The sequence below is a fragment of the Peromyscus maniculatus genome, chromosome X (genome assembly GCF_049852395.1).
Source record: "Peromyscus maniculatus bairdii isolate BWxNUB_F1_BW_parent chromosome X, HU_Pman_BW_mat_3.1, whole genome shotgun sequence".
In the NCBI taxonomy this organism is placed as follows: Eukaryota; Metazoa; Chordata; class Mammalia; order Rodentia; family Cricetidae; genus Peromyscus; species Peromyscus maniculatus.
In genome coordinates this window covers 10,440,853-10,465,567 of record NC_134875.1, presented here as the reverse complement: position 1 = coordinate 10,465,567, position 24,715 = coordinate 10,440,853, and the positions used below count along the sequence as shown (strand labels likewise).

General features: G+C 36.5%; 1 pseudogene; it reads right to left on the bottom strand.

The window, feature by feature from the left end:
* Positions 1-10,687: 10,687 nt before the first annotated feature.
* On the bottom strand, positions 10,688-11,749 carry LOC102912963 (histone deacetylase 1 pseudogene; annotated as a pseudogene).
* Positions 11,750-24,715: the final 12,966 nt, after the last annotated feature.

Genomic DNA, 24,715 nt, shown 5'->3' with positions numbered 1-24,715 from the left:
TTGAATTAATGGCCTGGTTCTGGAGGGCCTGGTAGACACAGGTGCAATTACACCAAAATCATGGCATCCTAATTGGCCTCTTCAAGAGGTAGATGTCCAACATTTAGAGATTGGCACCCTATCTCAGATAAAACAGAGTTCAAGATGGGTTGAATGCATAGGTCCAGAAGGACAGAGAAGAAGGCTGAAGCCATATGTAGCAGTAAATTTTGGGGGCTGAGATCTGTTACAACAATGAAATATCCAGATTAAAATTCCTACACTCTCAGAAAAGGAATAAAGACCAATGAATATTTCTAGGAATAATATCATAACATGCTATAAATAAACAGTCACCAAACATTCAGGCTGTATACAAACAGAACATAACTGCTATTGAACTCTCAGAAGTACCAACTGCCTTACCTTTAAAATGGCTAACTAATAAACCTGTCTGAGTTGGACAATGGCCTTTGACAAAAGAGAAGCTACAAGCTTTAGAACAGCTGGTTCAAGAGCAGTTAAATGCTCAACACATTGAAGAATCTATCAGCCCTTGGAATTCTCCTGTACTTGTAATTAAAAAAAAAAAAATCTGGTAATTGGAGAATGCTGACAGATCTGAGAGCTATTAATAAAGTAATTCAGCCAATGGTCTCCCTACAGACAGGGGTGCCCTTGCCCTCTCTGCTACCCAAAGAATGGCCTATAACGGTTATTGACTTAAAAGACTGTTTCTTTACCATACCCTTACAAGAAAATGATAGAGAAAAATTTGCCCACCCAGTACCTAATTATAACAATCCCCAGCCAGTCAAGAGGTATCAATGGAAGGTCCTCCCACAGGGAATGTTAAATACCCCTACCTTGTGCCAATAATTTGTGCAAAAACCATTGGAGATAATTCGTGTAAAGTTTCTAGAGTCCATAATTTATTATTATATGGATGATATCCTATTAGCTGATCCAAAGTTAGATACATTAGAAAGCATGTTTGAAGAAGTAAAAAAAAAGTTTTGCCTCACTGGGGACTGCAAATTGCTCCTGAAAAAATACAAAGTGAAGATTATATTAATTACTTAGGATATAAGACAGAGCTACAAAAAATTAGACCCCAAAAGGTACAACTAAGGAGAGATTGATTGTAGACTCTTAATGATTTTCAAAAGGTATTAGGAAGCACTTCCAACTTACTGGGTATCATGGGAATACCCAAAGATGGACTGCAAAATTTGGCTAATACTCTAGAAGGGGACAAAGTATTAAATAGTCCAAGAGAATTATCAGCTGAAGCTGAGAAGGAATTGGCTCTAGTAGAAAAGACAATCCGAAGCCGGGCGGTGGTGGCGCACGCCTTTAATCCCAGCACTCGGGAGGCAGAGCCAGGCGGATCTCTGTGAGTTCGAGGCCAGCCTGAGCTACCAAGTGAGTTCCAGGAAAGGCGCAAAGCTACACAGAGAAACCCTGTCTTGAAAAACAAAAAAAAAAACAAAAACAAAAAAAAAAAAAAAAAAAAAAAGAAAAGACAATCCGAGAAGCACATGTGGATCATGTGGATCCAGAACTTAAATGCATTCTTGTCATATTCCCCTCCAGACATTACCCAACAGGTATTTTGATGCAGAGGGAAGATATTATATTGGAATGGATATTCCTACCATGTAAACCAAATAAGAAATTAAAGACTTATATAGAAAAGATCTCTGATTTGATTCAAAAAGGTAAATTAAGACTTTGTCAGTTGACAGGAATGGACCCAGCAGAAATTGTAGTACCTTTAACTAATGAGGAAATTTCATCACTGTGGAATGATAATGAATACTGAAAGATAGCCTGCAGTAACTTTTTGAGAGAGATTAACAGCTACTATCCCAAGAGCACGAGAGTAGAATTCATAAAGAAGACTGAATGGGTCCTTCCTCACATTGTACGACAAAAACCAATTTCTGGAGTCCTCACATTCTATACTGATGCAAATAAATCAGGGAAAGCAGGATATAAATCAGGAGACTTAAGTAAAGTGGTACAAAGTCCATACTGCTCTGTACAAAAGGCAGAACTGTATGCCATTTTTATGGTACTGATGGACTTCACAGAACCCCTCAATATAGTCACTGACTCTCAATATGCAGAGAGAGTTGTTTTACATATTAAAACTGCTGAATTTATTCCTGATAATACAGAATTAACTTCATTATTCATACAACTGCAGGAAATCATCAGAAAAAGGGAACATCCTATATATATATATAACATATATCAGATCCCATACAGGTCTGCCAGGACCTCTAGTACAACGTAATGATGAGATTGATCAGTTACTAATAGGTAATGTGCCAGAAGCCTGAGAATTTCATAAGAAATACCATGTAAATAGCAAAGGTTTGAAGAAGGATTTCTCCATCACTTGGCAACAGGCTAAGGAAGCAGTAGTTACGTATGGGATACACACCACATATGTAAGAAAGATGTTAAATTCGTGGTCTACCTCACATAAAATCATTCCAGATGACTGGCATCATTTAATTTCAGCTGTTCTAGAATATAGCCAGCAGTTTGAAGAAGGATTTCTCCATCACTTGGCAACAGGCTAAGGATATTGTGAAAAAAATGTACTACTTGTTCCATCTATAACCAAACTCCATTACCTGCTGGGAGTAATCCAAAAGGTATACAAAGAAGTGAAATTTGGCAGATGGATGTGTTTCATTTTGCAGAATTTGGAAGATTAAAGTATGTATACCATACCATTGACACCTATTTAGGATTTCAGTGGGCATCTCCTATGATTTCTGAAAAGGCTGATTCTATGATTACATACCTATTAGAAGTTATGGCCATCATGGGAATACCTGTACAAATTTAAGACAGGCAATGCCCCAAAGTATATCTCCAATAAAATGAGATAGTTCTTTGCTTATTACAATATAAAGCATGTTACAGGTATACCACAAAGTCCCACAGGCCAAGAATTCATAGAAAGATCCAATCGAACATTAAAGTATATGCTAAACAAACAGCAACAGGTAACAATGACTCCTAGAAATAGGTTACATAGTGCTTTATTAATCTTGAATATTCTCAATGCTGATGAGAAAGGAACAACAGCTGAGGAGAGACATTGGATGACAGACAAATCTCCTGAGCTAAACCAACTGGTTTATTTCAAGGATGTGCTGACCTCAGAATGGAAACCTGGATATGGTCTACTTTGGGGAAGGGGTTTTGCTTTGTTTCTGCAGGAGAAGAAAAGCTATGGATACCAACAAAATTAATAAAAATTCGATTCGAACAGGAGAACCCCCTTGATGAGGAGAAGTTAAAATCATCCACCAATGTGACATCCCTACAATTTGTAATTAAAATTTAACAATCAAAGATTGGGGTAGGATTCTGTTTTTGTCTTTCCAGGATAATGGAAATACCCATCTTCCAGAAATCACAAGGCCTTGGATATCCAGATCTTTACAGCAGAAAGAATCTATCTACTACACAGGTACCAATCTACTACACAGGGTAAAATCTCACTGTCTAACATCTATATCTCTATCAATCTAGAAAAGTCGTGGTTCCAATTCATTTATAAGCCAAGCTGGCTTTGGAGATGGAATTGGCTCACTCCTTCTCTAAACCCAAGCATACTGTTAAAAGAAAAGGTTGAGAGATTCTTTAGTCCCATATCAGAAGAGCCCTCTGGTATGGGACAGAAGGAAACCAATAAAAAAGGACTATTGTCTTCAAGATTCTAATTCTCTCCATGCTTACTCTTGATTTCTCAGAATCCTTTCTTACATGTTATGTCCTCTTTAAATCCAAACTTTCCATTTTGATAACAAATAAGTATTTCCAATAGCAATCTCTGAAGTCTCCAGAAGGAAGATGGGCCCCCAACAACAACAACTCTACCCAATCCACAATGATGTCATGGGAATCATCATCATACTATACTTCTTGCCATAATTTCAGACAATCTCTTACCCATTAGTCTAAGACTGGCTGCAGAACCTAAAGTTAGTCTAACTGAAATTTAACTATCTGAGCTTTTCCCAGTACCCAACAGAGATACCATCACCCCCTAAACAGCAGAAAGTAATTCTAAGAAAATGATGCCCCTTCTCCCTAAGGTTTCATATTTCTCAGGGTTATGGATGATGGTTATAGGGTTGGGGGTGGAAGAAAATATTGGACTCAGTATTCTCCTAAAAAATAAAAGAAAAAGTGAAAAGAACTAATGGAATAGATAGGTATAAGATATTATGGTAGATTATTGTATGTACTAGTAAACAAATTTAGTAAAATAGCAGCCTTAGATAATTTGTACTATAATTTTCACTGCTTTGGATTCTTATATGTTGATACTAATGTAAACTATTTTTATATTCCTGTTTAAGATAATTTGTATATTGATACAAATACAGAACTATATTTATTATAATGTACATATATTTCTACTCTTATTTGAAATATTTGTATATTGATGCAAATATAAATTTATATCTGTCAAACTTTATGTATGTTCTACTTCTGTTTAGTATATTCTGTATATTGATATATATTTAAGATTATTGTCATATTGTATATTGCACTATATATTCTTACCTCTGTTATATATATATATATCTTATATATTGTCACAATTTTGAAGTCATTGTTCTTTACCGTACATTTGTTTATAGACTGTTTACCTTGTTTACATGAAGCCTTAGTCCTTAGGTTATTTAAGTAGATAAGACATACAGATTTATAGTCACCTGCAGTTGTCATCTCTATAGTTACGTTAGTTAGGTTATCCAGATTTACAGATACATAGGTCAGATGGACAGGTAAATTTCAAGCACTTCATAGACCTAGAGAATATGGCATTAAATAACTTAGAATTCTGTTGACATGAGACACAATTGCTCCTGGCAGCACCAATTTGATCCCAAAATGTTGGGCTTCTAAGACATTTCCATTTGGAAGTTTGTCTTCTTGGCACAAAATGGCCTACTGGGCAAAGAAATGCCCTTGCCTCGACTGCTGACAGTACAAATGCTGTCCTGTCTGGACAAGCAGGACACAAGGTAAGCGAACACCGTACTTTGCCAAGACAGGGTAAGATGGTCTTTCAGAATTCCTGCTTCGGAAAATTGTCTGTCAGATACTCTAGGGCTGTAGCCAATTTGAATGCACCAACAATGCTGAGAAACATTAGGTGACTGTCCAGGCTGCCAGCTGTCTCAGTCTACTCTTGCAAGATTCCGGAAAGTTGCTTGCATCCATCTACCATTTCTCAGGTACCATTATATTCTTTCTCAGGTCTTTGGTGGGATTGAAGACTAGCAGTTATATTTACAACTTAGTATATACATATCTATATCTATATCTATATCTATATCTATATCTATCTATCTATAGATATTATATATATATATATATATATATATATATATATATATATATATATATATATATATGTCTTAGATAGAACATATTAAGTATTAGATTCAGGTTCTCTAGGATAGGACACCTTTTGGAATGATCATTGTAACATGCCATTTACCTAATACTCTAGACTTCTCTGGATTTTAGTATGTGTTTCTTGCTTGATATTGTTCACATTGGTTGTAGTTCCATCTTATCTAGGTCATTATCCCTCATTATTCCTGGACAATATTTGATAAGCATTCCTTTGTATATAGTCTTGTATTACATTAGAAACTTCTTATCTAGACAAAAAGGAGGAGATGTAGTGGGTAGACATTCCAGCTTTGATCTGGAAGTTCCAACCCCCATTGAGGCTTTGGTAACTGTCATGCCTATAAGGCAGGGCCAAGAGAGGAACTTGAAGACCCAATATCTGGATGGGCCAGCTCTCTCTGTTCCTGGACCCTGGATGCTGGAGGCTGACTGAGCGGAGTTCCAGATAACACTGTTGGACTATGATGCACCTTCCCCAGACCCTGCAACCTACATATCCCTTCATTTGTAAGTTATGCCACTAATAAACTTTCCTTTTGACTACGTGGAGTGGCCTTAATAATTTCACCAATACATTCTGCTGGATCTTATTTGTTATCTGTTAGGAATGTTTACTAGTTTTAAGTGTCCATTTCTTTTTCTCCCTTGGAAAACTTTTTCTTAAATATTTTATTCTTGGACATATCTCAATTTTCAAGTGCTTGTTATATAAACATGTTTGAGAATCTAAGTTAAACTCCTAAAATTCATGTTTTTGTAGCTGGAGTTTTTCTCTCCGGACCCGCCAAGCTCTGGCAGTCACATAACCCACTTATAAAATAAACATACAGACACTTATATTATTTAAACTGCTTGTCCATTAGCTCAGGCCTACCATTGTCTAGCTCTTACTCTTATACTCAGCCCATTTTTGTTAGTCTATATGTCGCCACATGTTCCATGGCTTTACCTGCTGTCTTTACATGATGCTACCTGGATGGCAGGCTGGCATCTCCTCCTCTCCCTTTCCTGTTCTCTCAATTCTCCTCTCTGCTAGTCCTGCCTATACTTCCTGCCTGGCTACTGGCCAATCAGTGTTTTATTTATCAATCAATCATCCACAGCAAAAAAGCCAGGAGTGGTTGCAGGCATTTTCAATTCCAGCACTCAGGAAGCCGAAAGAGGAAGATCCGTGAGGCTTACTAGTTAGCCAACCTGGCCTAATCTGTAAGTTCCAAGCTAACAAGAAAGACTGTCTCAAAAAACAAGGTGGATGGCTCCTTAGGAATGACACCTGAGGTTGTGTTCTGACCTCCACATGCATGTTCATACACATGTATGCTCAGCCACACACACAAAACAGCACCCCACATGAACACAACACATACACAATTGATCCTTTTAAAATTTTTATTGTTGAGATTATAATATAATTGTATAATTTCTCCCTTCGCTTTCCTCCATCTAAACCCTCCCATATATACATACCTACTTTCTCTTTTTCAAATTCATGGCTTCTTAATTGTTACATGCACATGTATATAAATATATCCCTGATATATATTATACTGTTAGGAATATATTTTATTCCTAAATATGATCATTATTCAGTAGTGCTCTTATAATTGGGATTTTAAATTCTTTTATTTTATAATAGTCAACATACAGAAACATGCAAGTGATTTCTTTATATTGAGTTTGTAACTTTTAACATGGAAGCCATTTGCCTATTTGTTGTGTGGGTAAGAAGTATAGGTATGTCGTGTGTGTGTGTGTGTGTGTGTGTGTGTGTGTGTGTGTGTGTGTGTGTGTTGTATGAATATGGTGTCTGTATGTGTGGTGCATATATGTGAATATGAAGATACATGCATCAATGTGTATGCATACAATAGTTTCCTTCTACCATTCTCCACCTTTTTCCCTTGAAATGGCATCTTTCACTGAACTGTGAGATTATTGCTTTAGTTAGGTTAAGATGCCAATGAGCTCCCAGGATCCACCTGCCTCTGCCCTGTAGCACAGAGGTCATAAGATCTGAAACCATGCTAGTCTATATATGGGTATGTAAGATTCAAACTCAGGGCCTTGTGCTTATATAGTAAGCTCTCTTGCCCATGGTGTTATCTCCTTAGTCTCCTCTTTGCTTTGTTGGTAAAGAAGGAAAAACTGAGAGGCTAAAATATGAAAGACTGAAGAAAATTTCATAAATTTAATTTTGAAGTTATTTTGAACAATTGTAGAGCATAGCTAATACTCAAGTCCTATCTTATTTGAAAATAAATTCACAACATCAGTCTAAGAGGAAAGTCAAATAAATTCAAAGCCCTTTACAATGGTAAGTTCACAAACATATGATTGTTATATCTTAATAAGTTCAGCCCAACAATGTTTTTTTTTTCCTGTATTATAACATAAGAATGTTTTATTAATCACGAGAATAAATATTTTGGCTTGTACACTATCTAAAAACTAAACAATGTTGACCATATTTTGAGTCTATTTGAAACAAGTAACACTGATGTTAACTAACAGGTCCTGACTCCCAGTTCATACTCAGTTCTGAGCATGAAATCACAAGGTGTAAATTGTGAATACAATTATTTAGGCTATTTACATTTTTTTCCATATTAATACCTAATGTTATTAATTGTAGTTAAAATTAATTGTGTTGATTACTCATCCATTTACTAAACCATTACTGATCCTCTACTGAATGCTCAGTGTTGTTCTGCATACAGAGTATAAAAATATAAATACAACAGAAAATAACACTTTATCCTTTCTAAGCTTTCCAGAAACATAGATAGACAATAAGCAAATAAATAAATGTCTAGTGTATGAGATGGTGATATGTATGGTGAATATAAAGTAGATGACATTACTGAATGACTGGTTGACTATTTTCAAAAGACTGCTTGCAAATGGTGCTTCATATGTAAAATGAAATAAGAATGGCAGGATAGCATCAATCATTTTAAAGATACATAAAGAATGCTGCATATAAAAGGACAAACAAGTTAGTGGAAATTAATGTGATATCTCCACTACACTGAGGAACTTGTTGTGTTCTATCAAATAAAAGATCAGTAGAGCCAAGGGCAGGATGATATGAGGTAGTAGTGATGGTACTCAGGAATATGTAAACAAAAGCAATGGGTACTTGTAAAGGTAATAAATGGGACACTTTCAAAGGGGGCATATTGAAGGAAATGTTAATTGTGCCCAATTTTACCAAAAAGCCCGAGGCATCTGCTCTAGTAGTGACTTTTAAACTCCAGCATACTTTAGAATCCACTAGAGGGCTTTTTAAAATGCACAGATGTTAAGTCTCAACCACATACCTCCTGGCTCAGTCATCCTAGGGTAAGTTTGCGAATTTGCATTCCTCACTACTCCCCAAATTATGCTAGCTCTGCTTGTCCTAAATTAAAAACTGTTTTGCAGAGGTTTTACTCTTCAAATTGAAATGTTTGGACACCTGGTTGGTCCTTAAACTCATAGTAAAAACTTCAAAGGAATTGCATCACCCCTTGTATAAAGGATATTCAGAAGCTGGAGATGTATCTCTATTAACAGGGTGATTTCCTATCATGAACAAAGTCAAATTTCTAGCACCACATAAACTAAGCATGATGACATATGCCTGAAATGCCAGCACTTTGAAGGTAATGACAAGAGAATCATAAGTTTATGTCCATCTCCACTACATAGTGAGTTGGAGGCCAGTCTGTAATATAAGAGAAATTGTCTTTAAAAAATAAAATAAAATAGCTGGGTGATGGTGGCACACACATTTAATCCCAGCACTTAGGAGGCAGTGGTAGGCTCATCTCTGTGAGTTTGAGGCCAACCTGGGCTACAGAGTGAGTTCCAGGAACAGCACAAAGCTACACAGAGAGACCCTGTCTCGAAAAACCAAAATAAATAAATAAACAAACAAACAAACAAACAAATAAATAAAATAATTTTAAAAGGGTATTCAGGAATGCTCCAGACAATATCTCTTCGCATACTTTGATAAAAGGATAATATTTTTATCTGTATTTTTCTTAGATAGGTATCTATTAAAATGCTTTTAGAATAACATTATAGTGTTTGCATATCTATGTGAAGCTACAATGACAGAGTCCAGGTACAGATTTTTTCATTAATGTAGGTAGTAAATAATCTAGAGACTATATTTATTAGAATTATCAATATCTCTTGATTATGATTATTTTACAGAAAACTGCATTGCTATTTTAAAATAAATAAAAGTACATAATAAGTAGTAATAAAATTTATGTAAAATTTGAAATAAATAAAATATTTTTAAATTATTCTGAAGAGGAAACAAGAAGTCGATCTGAGGGAGAAAGGGGTGGGAGAAGCTCGAAGGAGTGGAAAGGGGGAAACTGAGATTGGAATGTATTGTATGAAAGAAGAATCTATTTTCAATAAAAGTAATTAAAAAAATAAAAGAATAGAGTTGCTTATGGCTCAATTTATCCTCTACCATTATTAATATTTCAATGAAGGATGATGCACTGATCAAATAACAGAGAAAATTCTTTGAATTTACAGACTAACAAAAAGTTATAAGACATTACGAGGCAAACCTACTAATGGGCACAGCTTAGAGATGTGCATTTGGTTGTTAATTTTGCCTAGAAGTAATATATTAGTTAGAAAATTAAAAACAAGGAAAATTTTGCAAAAGTTGTGTGGATAGATGTTTCTATAAAACAAGAAGTAGGAGGAGAAAGGGGAAGAGAAGAGGAGGAGAACAATGATGAGGAAGAAGATATATGTATTGTCACCCAAGAGTATACTCTTTGCAGAAGAGGATGTAAATAATTAATTGAACAAGATGATGTGTTTTGTGACTATCATTGAAAATTTTTCCCCAGGTATTTCTGTCATTACTTAGCAAGCTCATGAATAATAAGAATTTTGAATGAGTTTGAGGAATGAAGGTACAAAAACAGTAATGAGTATCACAAATGGGTTCAGAAACATAGATTGTCACTCACCAAAGCCAATTTGACCATGAGCAATTCTAGGTGTCAATTCTTTTATAGCAGAAATCAATGCTGAATAATTTGTCAGGGTTGTAAGTCAGTCACCTGGTAATAAGTTGATATATTTGAATTCCATGTGTACCATAGACAGGCTAATGCTTTGTTCTTACTGAAACAGATAAGTTACTCTGAAATTCTCTTCGGTGAAGACAATGATTCTGCCAATTCTACCATCGTTGGATTTAATAAAATGTTTTCATGCTTAAGTCTTAGTTATATTGAACTAAAGCAATTTTGTACATATTCAAGATAAATGAATCCTTAAAATTACAAGGGATTTGTAATATGCCAAGCATATTTTTGAAACAGGATTCTGATTCCTTGTCACAGTATATGGTATTAGCAGTCAACAGTGACCCTAGTTGGGTGTGGGAGCCCAGCTGGGAGACTGGCTCCCACATTTTATGATAGGGTACTGTAGCAGGAATCTTAAATGTTCTTATTAATAGGGAATCTGAGCCACACTGTAAGACCACTGCAATAGGCTGGAACATCTTTATTACTTTGGACATGACTGGCTTGAAAATGGCTTCATAGGACCCATCATCGATCCCATCTCGGAGGGGGTAGTTAACAGCATAGTACTTGCCTTTGCCAGCCCCAATATCCCGTAGGTCCCCAGTTCCTGGGAAGTACTCTCCAAACTTATCAAAGGACACAGTCATGACCCGGTCTGTGGTATAGAAGGCCTCTTCCACACCATCGCCATGGTGAATATCAATGTCAATATACAGCACCCTCTGGTGATACTTTAGCAGTTCCAGGATGGCCAAGATGATATCATTGATGTAACAGAAATCAGATGCTTCAGACTTCTTTGCATGATGCAGACCCCCAGCCCAGTTCACAGCGATGTTCGTCTGCTGCTTATTCAGTTTCACAGCACTTGCCACAGAGCCACCAGTAAACAGCTGGCATAACTCAAACAAGCCATCAAACACTGGACAGTCCTCACCAACAGTGAATCTCTGCATCTGCTTGCTGTACTCAGTCATGTTATCTGGGCAAATGGAACGCAAGAACTTAATGTAGTCATCACTGTGGTACTTGGTCATCTCCTCAGCATTAGCTTTGTGAGGATGATAGATATCCACTAGTAATCTTTTAGGGATCCTGAGAAATTATAGTTAAATCTTGGCTGTAGTCTGTGAGGATGGATTGTCTCCGTCTATTACTTTGAAACTGATTTTGGATGTTGGATCACCTGGGCCATGGTGTCATCAGAGACCTTTCAGGGGGTCTTGGCTGATCAAATCACAGGTTTGATTTGGCTGAACAATCCACAGGTTCTCATCTTCTGTGGAAACAAAAGCAGAACCCCTTTTTCAAAGCAATGTATCCTTAAGACACAAATTTTGAAGTCAAGATACCTTTAAAATATACACATTGGTTTAACTTAGTAGCCTTTACAATCAAATGTCTCTCTAGTTAAAAATCCCAAAGACAATATAATTCAGACTCTGTGTATGATTTCCATCTTCATGTGGCTTATTTCTTACATTACTTTTATTGTCTCTTTAAAGACTTTTTTAAACTATTTCTTTATATAACTGTATATATTCCTTTTTCTCTCTCTTCCAGGCCTACATACATTTTTACACACACTGTAAACTGTTTAGAGTATTATTCCATCTGAATCTGTCTTATTGTGAATCTATAATCTATCTCTGACCCGATTTTAAACTGTTAAATAGCATGGCTGAGACAAAAATTGGAAGCCTTGCCTGCTGACCTCACCCACTTCAGCTTCCCAACATGATGGAGTGTAGAATGAATCTTAAAAGTTCTTATTAATAAAATCAAACCCGAGGCGAGTTATTGGGATCCATGCTGGTAGATCAGAGAGACAGAACAAGCCACAGCTATCTCACCTCACCAGATCCTCAGCTGGTCTTGTCTCCTCAGACTGGAGGCCTCTGAGTCCTCATCCGGAATGGGTCTCAGGTGAATTACTGCTCAAAAGCCTGAATGCTTAACCAGCCAAATGCTTAACCAGCCAAAAGCTTCTAGTTTCTGGTCCTCACGCCTTATATATTTTTCTGCTTTCTACCACCACTCCCTGGGATTAAAGGCTGGCTTTCTGGGATTAAAGGCGTGTGTCACCATGCTTGGCTATTTCCAGTGTGGCCTTGAACTCACAGAGATCCAGAGGGATTTCTATCTCTGGAATGCTAGGATTAAAGGTGTGAGTGCCACCATTTTCTAGCCTTTGTATCTAGTGGCTGTCTGTTCTCTGACCCCAGATAAATTTATTATAGTACACAATATTTTGGGGAACACAATACCACCACAATGGAGATATCCAGGAGAGTCACACTTGCCCTGCTAAGTCTGGGGTCCATGCTATCACCAAGTAGAGTACAGCTGGCCCATAAACTTTTTTTTCTGTATGAGTAAAGACTAAATCCACCACACAGTGTGCTGTACAGCTTGGAGGGAATCTGTGTACCTTGGTGGGAATCCACCATGCTGTAGCTCAAGCCCACACACAGTGAACCCACCATGGCCAGAGGACATGTCACTGTACCTCGGCCTGCCATGAGCAACATGAAATATGAAGTTCACTTAGCTACATTTATAATATCTTCTTAAGTACTATCAGGTTTTATATGGAAACTCTAGCCACCAAGTCTAGGAACCATTGTAGTCAGGTTTCTCTTGTCCTGCCTGGCCCAACAGTTGGGACAAATCTCTCGCATCTGCATCCTGCAGTTACTTGGCCCCAAGTAAAAACATAGAGGCTTATATTATTTACAAACTATACTGTCTATGATTAGACAGAAAAGGGGAGGTTTTGTGAGATGTCTCTCTGTATGTTGTGAATATGCATTGCTCTGATTGGTTGATAAATAAAGCTGCATTGGCCTATGGTAAGAAAGCTTACAAGTAGGCGGAAAATCTAAGCAGATAGGCAAGAAGGAAGAAAGAGAGGCAGAAGAGATGCCAGCCGTCTCCTAAGGAATAGCACGATGTCAACAGACCAGTAATGCCACAGCCAGGTGTCAACTTATAAATTATTAGAAATGGGATAAGTTATAAGAGCTAGCTAGCGAGAAACCTGCCATAGGCCACACAATTGGTAATTAATATAAGCCTCTGAATGATTACTTTATAAGCAGCCATGGGACTATGGAGCCTGGCAGGACTGGAGAAAACTCACATCTACTATGTTGCCTTGTTTTGGAAAAATTCAGTGGTCTTCCTATGGATCCTGCATGTCCAGTTTATACAACATATTGTCAAGCACTTCAGGCAAGGACAGTTTCTTGCCCAAATGGCTAGCCTTTTTCCACATTGTAAGCAAACTCCATAATGAGTTTCTTAAATGTCCATCATCTTCTTTGAAGTAATTGGTGCTGCCAGGAACAGACATGTCTCACTGTCCAGAAAAGTCTAAGTTCTTAAAACAGTTTAAGTGCTGTATTCTGTAGATCTTTGAAGTGTTTAAAGATTACCTAACTGAAATATATTTCTACGTATCTAAAAAACCCAACTAATATGACTATAAGTTTGACTATTTTAGGTGATTATTATTTTGTGTTTTTTATTATACACTACATTTTTCATTGAGCTGCATAAACACAATACCTTAAACAAAAGTAGAAACATACACACAGTATAACAAAATTGACCTTAAATTTGTATTAGTAAACCAAAATCCATTCCAATGTAAAGTATTTTGAGATTAACAGTTGTTTTTTGGATTAAATTCGATTGAATAATCTACCTCTTTTTCATCATCTCTATATTATATGCCCCTTTTCTCTTTTAGAAAGAAATTGACTATGAACAATAACAATTTGTAACCAACCTTTTAATGTAAAACAAACATTTATAAACAATATTTTGGGAATTTGGGTGTAGTTTTCTATACTACTCCATGCTGATTGGGGGTACTGGTTATCTTATGGGGATCCTGAGAAAATGTAGAATTATGGTTAAATATTGGCTGTAGTAGTCTGTGAGGCTGCATCATCTTAGTTAGTTGCCTTCAATCTGTTTTGGATATTAGACCATTTGGGCCACAGATGTCATTGGAGACCTTTCAGGGGGTCTTGGTTGATCAACCCATATTAGCCTGAAGGCAATCCAAAGTTTATCTTCTGTGGAAACAATAGCAGAACCTCTTTTCCAAAGCAACATATCTTTAAACCCACATTTTAAAGTCAAGCTACCTTTAAAATATATATGTTTGTTTAACTTAGCAGCCCCTACAATCAGATGTCTCTATGAAGTTGAAAAAAATTCTCAAAGACAATACAATGATATACAATATCCAGGTCTCTGTGTATTTTCCATCTTTATGTGGCTTTTTTTTTTTTTTTGCTCTTTAAGGACTTCATTTTTTTTTTCTTTCCCAAGACTACATGTATTTCTAAATACATTGTAACCCATTTAGAGTGTTTTTTTTTTCCTCATCTGAATCTGTCTTTATCATGTATCTGTAATCCTTTTCTGACCAGGAGAGTTTGTTAATCTGTGCGCCTAGGACAAAAGCACGGCTTTGGTTACTGGCTCCTCCCCACTCAGGCTTTCCAACATGGCACAAGTACCAACAAGTCATGCTTACCTCCCTGATTCTGGAAAGCAGTATTAAGTAGCATGGAGCTGTGTTTTTAAGCCTGTGGCTGTGATCTCAAGCCTGCAGGCAGCAACTGGGAGAATGCTCTCTGTACTGTATTCTATGAGAGAGACTTCAGGAGCTTGCTGCTTAGCTCATGACAGCTGGCAGCCAGCTCCATCTCATAGGCAGCTGTCAGGACACCCGTCTCTGTGACACTGATGGCATGAGACTGTGAAACTAGGAAACTCGGTGTGGTTTCCTTTCTGTGCATTTGAAATCTTCTATGCTTTTAAATTTGTGTGTGTGTGTGTGTGTGTGTGTGTGTGTGTGTGTGTGTGTGTGTAGCAGGTTTTTATTTTATTTCATATTTCTAGAATTTTTTAGGGTTTTATTTTTTTTAGTTAAGAAAAATTTTTCATTCATTTTACACACCAATCAAAGATGCCCCTCTTCCCTCCTTCTGCCCCCACAGCCTCCCCCCAACCCACCCCACACTCCCCCCCACAAGAAGGCAAGGCTTTCCATGGGGAGACATATCCAGTAGAGGCAAGTCCAAGCCTGTGGTTGATACATTATGCACCCCAATAAACTTTACTGGAGGTCAGAGAACAGAACAGCCACTATATTAAACATAGAGGATAGGCAGTGGTAGCATATGCCTTTAATCCTAGGATTCCAGAGGCAGAGATCCATTCAGATCTCTGTGAGTTCAAGGCCACACTGGAAATAGCCAGGGATGGTGACATACACCTTTAATCCTAGCACTTGAGATCTCATGTCTTGTTTGGAAAAGACACATGCCTTTAATCCCAGGAAGTGACAGCAGGAAGCAGAAAGGTATATAAGGTGTGAGGACCAGGAACTAGAGGCTTTGTTAAGCTTTTAGACTTTTAGCAGCAGTTGAGCTGCTGGGCACTTTTCTCTGTCAGCCCCAGTCCCATAGTCTTGAAGTCACTTTTAAAATAGTCATTCAGGGGCTTAATATTAATTACAAACTGTGTGGTCTATGGCTCAGGCTTATAGCTAACTAACGCTTACATCTTAAATTAACCCATTTCTATTCATCCATATTTTGCCATATGGGCATGGTGTTGTTACTGGACTGTTAGCTTTGGGAGGCTGGATGGTCTCTACCCTGACTCCACTCTTCTTCTCCCTGTCTCTCTGTGTAGATTTCCTGCCTGGCTCTTATCCTGCCTAACCATAGGTCAAAGCAGCTTCATTTATTAACCAATGAGAGCAACATATATTGACAGCATACAGAAAAACTTCCCCACAGCACAACAGAGCAGAGGCATTACAGCAGAAACATCAGGATTAGAGTTCACAACTCAAGCAAGCAAGAGGCAGAAAGAAGAGGCAGCACTAGGAAAGGCTTGAGTCTTTTGAAACATCAAAGCTGACCCGAGTGACACACCTCCTCCAACACAGGTATATCTCATAATCCTTCCCAAACTGTTCTACTAACTGAGGGCCTATGTGGGGCATTATGAGAACCAGCATATTTGCTGTTTCACTTTGCTTTGTTTTCTTGCATGGGGTTTGAACTTAGACTAGAGCCTAATGAAAGCAAGCTCTCTACCATCAAGTTATATCCCTAGTTCATTTTTCTTTTTTTAAAGCTGTTTCATCTTATTTTTATGAGACAGGATGAAATTGAACTTCATCAGTTCCCAGAATCAACATGGTGGGTCACAAATGTCTTTATATCCAGTTTCAGTAGGTCTGATGATCTATTCTGATCTCTGAGGGTACCAGGCACCCACATAGTATACACACATACAGGCAAAACACTTATACCAATAAATATAAATAAAAATAAATAACTCAAAAAGCATATATGATTCTCCTGAATCAGTCTCCTGAGTAGTTGAGATTATAGGCCTGAACCCACAGCTATATCTGGAATTTAAAAAATAAGTTATATTTCCTTGCTTAAATAAGATAAAGATTTATTTTGATGATCAGTCTCTTCAGAAAAGTTGTCCATATTTTCTAAAGAAGAAGGAGACATGGTCAATTATGATATTATACCTGCATTTTTCTATGGCATTAATGATTTATGTCTATATATTTCTCAGTTGTTTTTTGTTGACTTTTTACTGTTTGATCCTTGAAAATAAAGGTCATGTCTTTCAGATTTGCCTCATAAAGTTCCTTCCATATAGAAGAAAGAGGCAATTCTAGAGATGTTTATGACAGTAACTGGAAAAACAAAGTATGTGAACTTGGTTCATTTATCAGTAGAATTTGCTAAAAAGTAAGATGATTTGCTATTTTATTGAAGGAAAGAAACTGCTTTATATTATCATTTCAGACTTTCTATTAAGTTCGGTACCTGGATGTCTGACTTCTGTGGATGCTAGGATAAAGCAAGGTAGACAAAATATATGTTCACATATGTATAGCATTTCTATTTCTCATGTCACAATCTTTTGTAGTTAAAAAGAAAACATGAGTAAAGAGTGCTTAAATCAGATGTATTCAAACTTCTTAAAGAATTTAGAAAAATCAGTATAGAAGAGAACATCTGAGCCTATCCTCTAAAGGCATGGACACAGCATCTTGACATCCTGAGAACTGATGTTTCACTCACAAGCAAGATAGTAAATGATCTCTGAATAACCCATGGATCGTAAAATAACCCCTCAGGGAATCTTGATGACTTATCTCAGTACTCTTCTTGAAGACAGTTGATCTGTTCTGTGGATCTTACTAATTGGTTAGTTATTTAAAGAAACTAATCCAGAACCTTGTAGTTGCTCAATTTTCCTTAAGCAGCTCTATCTAACTGGTGAATCCCTGAATAAATATCCAGGTTTGAACAACTTTACCAAGCATACTTTTACATTTCAGATTACACCATTTAACTTTTTCTCTGTGTTTTATGAACACAAGGAAAAATATTCAGATATTACCTCAAATACAAAAGGTCACAGCTTTATAAAAAATGTTTTAGATACATTGCCATTGATGCCTACTTTAGTGATACCATATTCATAAAAATGCCATGTACATGAAAATCAAAAAGTCACCAGGCTTACAAAATCTCAGACAGGATTTCTTTAATCAAATGAGTGCAATATATTAACTATTGAAGACTTTATGCATGCTAGTATCCTATACTTTAGTCACAGTATATAAAGATCTAGCCAGTATATTGATAATACCAAAAGCCATCCTTTATAATGTTTTTGAATCTGAAGAGTTTTCCTCATTGTACTTATTCTTGTAAAGCATCAAATCTTCTGTTCTTACTGAAATTAATCTTCAGAATTTGATATTCTTGCTATTGGAAATTAGGTCACTTTTATTGCCAAGTGGGCATAGATATGCATTTTAACATTTACCTTTAACACAGATGTGACTATGCTGGCTATATATCTACATACACCCAGTTCATTTGTTCAAGTAGTTTGTAAAAGGTATGGAATTGAGACAAATTTCTGGAGTCATTCTAATCACCATTATGGTCTGAAGTTATCACTTTCATCCGGAAAATGATTAGTCTTTTCTCTCACAATTAGACTGTAGTGGATTTTAGACTGACCCATATTTGCACCAGAATGCAGTATCAGAAGGACCTCACTGAATAAAACACATCACTTCACTGGAGGTAGAAGATCAATCACTGTCTAGATCTATCCACCTTCATGTACTCACTCCAAAAGCATTCATCAGATAATAGTCATTGAGTTCTCAAACATTTGCTGTTCTCTTGACAAACTAATCAAAAAGGAAGATAGACAAACAGATCAGCACAACTATATTAGACTCTTTTATCTACAGAGACTATATTCCAAAAACACAGTAGGTGCTTAAAACTATAAATAGTAGCAAATCCTATGTATATATGTGTTAGATGGCTAGTTGTTTTATTTTTTCCAATGTGACATAAAATAAAGTTATCTGGGAAGAAGGAACCTCAACTAAGGAATCATCTGTACCATACTGTCCTGTGAGTCATTTTCTTGGTTAATGATTAAAATGTAACACCCATGAGTAAGTTCATTTCTTTGGCATATCTGAATTGCTGGCATCATTATTCTTGTACTTTTGGACTAATATTGAATAAAATAAGGGTTACCATTACATCAACAGCATGATATAATAGGAACCAATCAACTGAGAGGAATAATGAGTTACCAACAGGTGAGTATTTTACAAAATGTGTATATGCTGAGGAAGAGGGTGATAGACCTTCCATTTGGGATGGGTCTAGATGGCACATGATTCCAAAAACTACAAAGATAGTAAATTATTTAAATCTCATAAATTCTCCATTTCTAGAATTTTATATTTAATCTTTTTGGACCATGTTGTTAATACATAATTGGAATGAGGAAAAATGAAACTTAAACTAATTAAGGGTGGATTACTCTACAATGTTCAAAGTACACGATGCGTATTAGGAGGTTAATAGGTAGTACCATAATCCTGAGTTGGGGGTGGGGTGATTGCCTTTACATACTAATTACAGATGCTAAAGATCAACCTGATAACTTAGATACACAACCTTAAATAAATCTAGTAGTTATTTCACATTTAACATACTTTCATTAAGAAACTTTCTATGTTAGGCACTTTATTAGGTAACAAAAATTACATGTGGGTTGAGGGTGGATATGATCAAACTATATTATATACATATACAAAATTTTGAAAGAATAAGCAAACACTATTAAAAAATATATAGTCCTTGACTATAGAGACTTTGGAAAGAAAAACTAAGTGTATCAATGATTGTATTAGACAACAGAACAAAAACATACTAAAAGTTTTAGAAATACACATCAGATTTTGTGAGAACATATAATAAAATGTCCTCAAACCTCTCCAGGAGGACCTGGAGAGTTTAATGATGGAAATAGAGCATAACTAAAACCTGAAAAAATATAATTTATAAACATTTTCATACACAGGAAAAGAGTAATATTTATTCTAGACAGAGAGAAAACGTTGGCAAATATACAGGAGCTTTACAGCAATCATCTGGTAAACTTGGAGCATGAATTACCAGGAAGAATTAAACGGGGGACAAAATTAAGAAGTGGAAGTAGGGGAACATGGATGAAGTTGGAAGGAGTGGACTTGAGAGTGGGAGAGAGAAAGGTAAAGGGAGAAAGTGGTATAATTATATTTTACTAAAAATATATAAAAACATATTCTTAGGAAGAAGTAAGATGTATTTAGATTGTGAGATCATTGAATTACAAGATTCCAAAGTCAAATTTTACAAAATAATATGTTTTAGGAGAGTGTAAGAGAGGTAAAAATGAAGTGTTACAAAATCATGAGACTTAGCTAACTTGTCCCTGTGTAGCACTCCCCTCTGCGTCTTAAATAAGGACTATTGTTATTCTGTTACTTAAAATGCCATTAGTAGGACTAATAATAAAGATGAACTATTAAAAACAATATGTGGATTGTAATTTTCAGTCCATGATATCAGAATCTAAATAACTTGTATAAGTATGAATGTGACATTAAAGAAATGGGGAGACTAGTTAGAATGGTATTGTCATAATTTAACTAATAAGTGCTTAAGCATGAAAAAGGAGTTCACACAGAAAGGAGTCCTAGTCTTGGAAATGAACAGGCAGAGAAGCACAAGAAGGAGAAAGGTATTCAATACACCTGAAATATTTTGTATGCATATCTGAGAATGCTGCAAAAACCAAAACAGAGTGGAAAAGGTGCAAATGGGGGCATTCTATGCTTACCTGCACTTAAAGGAAATGTTGATATTGTCAAAAAATATGTAAATTCCTCTATCAAGCTTTGTACTTTACAATATGGCATTAGCATATTATTGGTCAACTCCACCTATCAGGTCATCTTTACAAAGTCTAGTATCACTTGCTACATTTTCCCTTTTGTTTATATTTACTTGAGTTTTGCCACCAGAAGGTTAAGGCCTTGTGAACAAATGTTTGAGTCTGGGACAAGGTAGACACTTGGCCAGCTATCTGTGATGCACCTATGCTAATTTACCTCTACTTGTTGAAGAAATGCTAGCCTGTCTTCTTACAATCTCAAACTATAAATACTTTATACCCTGGGGAGTAGATGGTAATAATTGGTTTTTAATCTAAGAAGAAGCCATCTTGGGTTCCACCATCATTTATTCACTTTCTATCTGAAGAAAAAAATAACAGAGCTATAAACATTGCTTAAAATATTCTCCACTGAAAGCTAAATTCATTCGTGCTAATATATATTTAGTTTAATATATAACAGAAAATAATGTGATGATCATGGAACTAGTTATAGAATAGTCAACTAAAATATTCATAAATGCTAATTCTAGTTAAAACAATGCTGTGGGATGTTAATGTATGTCCTGTGGGAGCCCTTCTTGGGTTCCTTGTGGCGTTACCCAGCAGGTTTGCATAAAGGGTGATTAGGACCATGGGCCTGAGTGCAGGTGTCTGAGATGGTCTGCACTTGGCTGTACTGGGGGATGGTCTGTATGTCAAGTTGCTCTGATTGGTCAATAAATAAAACATGATTGGTCATGGCTAGGCAGGAAGTATAGGCGGGACTAACAGAGAGGAGAAATAAAAGAACAGGAAGGCAGGGAGAGACGCTGCAGCCGCCGCCATGACCAGCAGCATGTGAAGACGCCAGTAAGCCACCAGCCACGTGGCAAGGTATAAATTTATGGAAATGGTTAATTTAAGATAAAAGAACAGTTAGCAAGAAGCCTGCCACGGCCATACAGTTTGTATGCAATATAAGTCTCTGTGTTTACTTGGTTGGGTCTGAGCGGCTGTGGGACTGGCGGGTGACAGAGATTTGTCCTGACTGTGGGCAAGGCCGGAAAACTCTAGCTACAAAACAACATTTATTTCTCTATTTCTTCTTTTGCTAATTTACTCAGACTTAAGATTGTTAACAGATATGAAAATGGATACTCATGATAATAACCAAGAGGAATTATGTACTTTATAAACACATAGTATAGAAAATATTTAAAAAGCAGTAGGGAAAAACCATCAGTTCTGCTTTTAGAGGAAAATTCAATTGATGCTAGCAAATACTTACATAATCAACACTTAATGAGCTGCAATGTGCAGCACTCCTATTAATTTCCAGCAGGTATTATAAGTTCATAAAATCATGTTATTTTAAGCACGGAAAAAATTCATAACTATTACAGAGAGGCAAAACTTACCATAATAAGATTTTCCCCCTTCCTGGCATTTTAAATGCCTATAATTTTAGTCACTGAGACCCTGTGTAAAGTTTTACTAGAAGAAAGCTGAAGTGCCTTATTATCTTTGCTATTTATAGGGCACAGATTCACCTGATATCTGGGTCTCTGGCATCCTTGTTTTCAAAGCCAGTATCAAAAGTGCAGTGACAACTTCCTGTATAATCAGAGCATATAATTGACCTTTGATTGAATAAAAGGCGTAGCTAAATTTACTTACATCAAAATTTCCATTTTAAAATGAAAGGGAAACTGACACACAATAGATAAATCAAAATTATAATTGAATTTCAAAATATGTGGTTAGAATTAGTGTGTAGAAAGGTCCACACATTTTCACTTAATTCTTTTACTAAATGTGGCCAACTGCATGGGTCTCTGAAGGCTTTGACAAAGGCTTAATTTTGGAATACAATATGTGTGTTGATCTTTGTATTCCTGCACCTAGTTAAATTTTACTATTTAAATAAGTTTTGGCTCCTTTTGAAACATAGTATCAATTAAATTGGAAATATTGTCCTTTATATTTTACCACACATAAAAAATAATAGTATAACTTCCAAAATTAAAAGATTCTTGTAACTCGGAGAAATGGATGAGATCTACATGAACAGCCTGGTCATGAGTGGGAACAATGAAGGGCAATGGTCGAGGGAAAGAAAGTGGGAGATCCTAGCTGGATCAAGAAAAGAGAGGGAGAACAACGAATAGGAGACCATGGTAAATGAAGACCACATGAGAAGGGGAGGAAGCAGAGAGCTAGGGAGGCCCACGGAGATCCACAAAGATACCCCCACAAAAGACTGCTGGCAATGGTCGCGAGAAGGCAGGAACTGACCTACTCTGGTGATGGGATGGCCAGACACCGTGTTAGTTGTGCTATAAACCCCATCCAAGGAAGGTCTGAGGAATCTGGATGCAGACATCCACGGCTGGGCCCCTGGTGGAGCACTGGGAGTCTAATTAGTGAGAAAGAAGAGGGTTTATATGAGCGAGAATTGTTGAAGCCAAGGTTGGATAAAGCACAGGGACAAATAACCAAATGAATGGAAGCACAGGATCTATGAACCAAAGGCTGAGGGGCCCCCAACTGGATCAGGCCCCCTGAACGGGTGAGACAGTCATTTGGCTTGATCTGTTTGGGAGGCAGCTGTGTGTTGTTGCAGGGTCCTGGGCTAGTTGCATGAGTTGGCTGTTTGAATCCTGGGACCTATGCAGGGACGCTTGGCTCGGTCTGGGAGGGGGGACTGGACCTGGCTGGACTGAGTCTACCAGGTCGATCCCGGTCCTTGGGGGAGACCTTGATCTGGAGGAGATGGGAATGGGGGGTGGGGTGGGGGGGAGGGGGAGGGTGGCGAGAGTGGGAGAACAGGGGAATCTGTGGCTATTATGTTGAACTAAATGATGTTGTAAAATAAATTTACTTAAAAAAAAGATTCTTGTAACTCATGAGCATAAGATATACACTCATTAATTCACATATTCTTCAATTTATTTAATCAGTAATTTAAATCTCACAGACCTTGCATCTTCCTGGTTAAATTTACATGTAAATACTTTCACTTGATGTTCTTATATGTGAAATTGGTTCTTCATTTCCAACAGTTGTTAGAATATAAAAATATAATTATTGATTTTATGTATATCCTGATCCTGCGACTTGTGAGTTCTAGCATTTTTTGGTGGAAAATTTTGGCATTTTCTAGACCACAACATTATGTCATCAACAAAAAATGCAAAAATATGTCTTCCAGTCCTACCAGGATATGTTTCATTTCTCTATCTTGCCTAACTGCTCTGAATAAAAGTAGTACAACAATGTGTTGAAAAGGAATAATAAAAGTGGGCAACCTTGCTTTGTTCCAGACTGTATATGAAATACTTCCAAATTTTAGCTTTGTCAAGGATTGGAAGTATTCCTATCAAAATATGAATGGGGTACTTCATGAAATAATACTTAAATTTGCATGGAAGCACAAAATACTTCAAATATCTAAACAATCTGAAGCAGAAAAGAGCAAAATCAAAAGCCTCAAATTTCCAAATTTCAAACTATATTATAAAGTTACTATAATCAAAACAATATGATACTCACATAAAAGAGACACATTGTCCAATGAAACAAGATAGAAATCTTACAAATAAACCCACACATTTAGGAACAATTGATATTTTTGTAAAGGTGTGGATAACAAACAATGGGAAAAGATGACATTTCAAAAAATTGGGCTAGGAAAACTTCATGTCTGATAATATACAAAATTAATTGAAAATGGATTAGACAAGTAAAGCCACTGATGAAAATCTCTACAAAATTGGTCTTCACAGTGATTTTTATGACACTTAAAGGAAAACAGTAATTCCATGTGTTTAAAAAATATTTCTCAATAGAAATAAAGAAAATCACAATGTGAAGAAACAGCCTACAGAGTGGGAAAATACTTGACAACCATATAG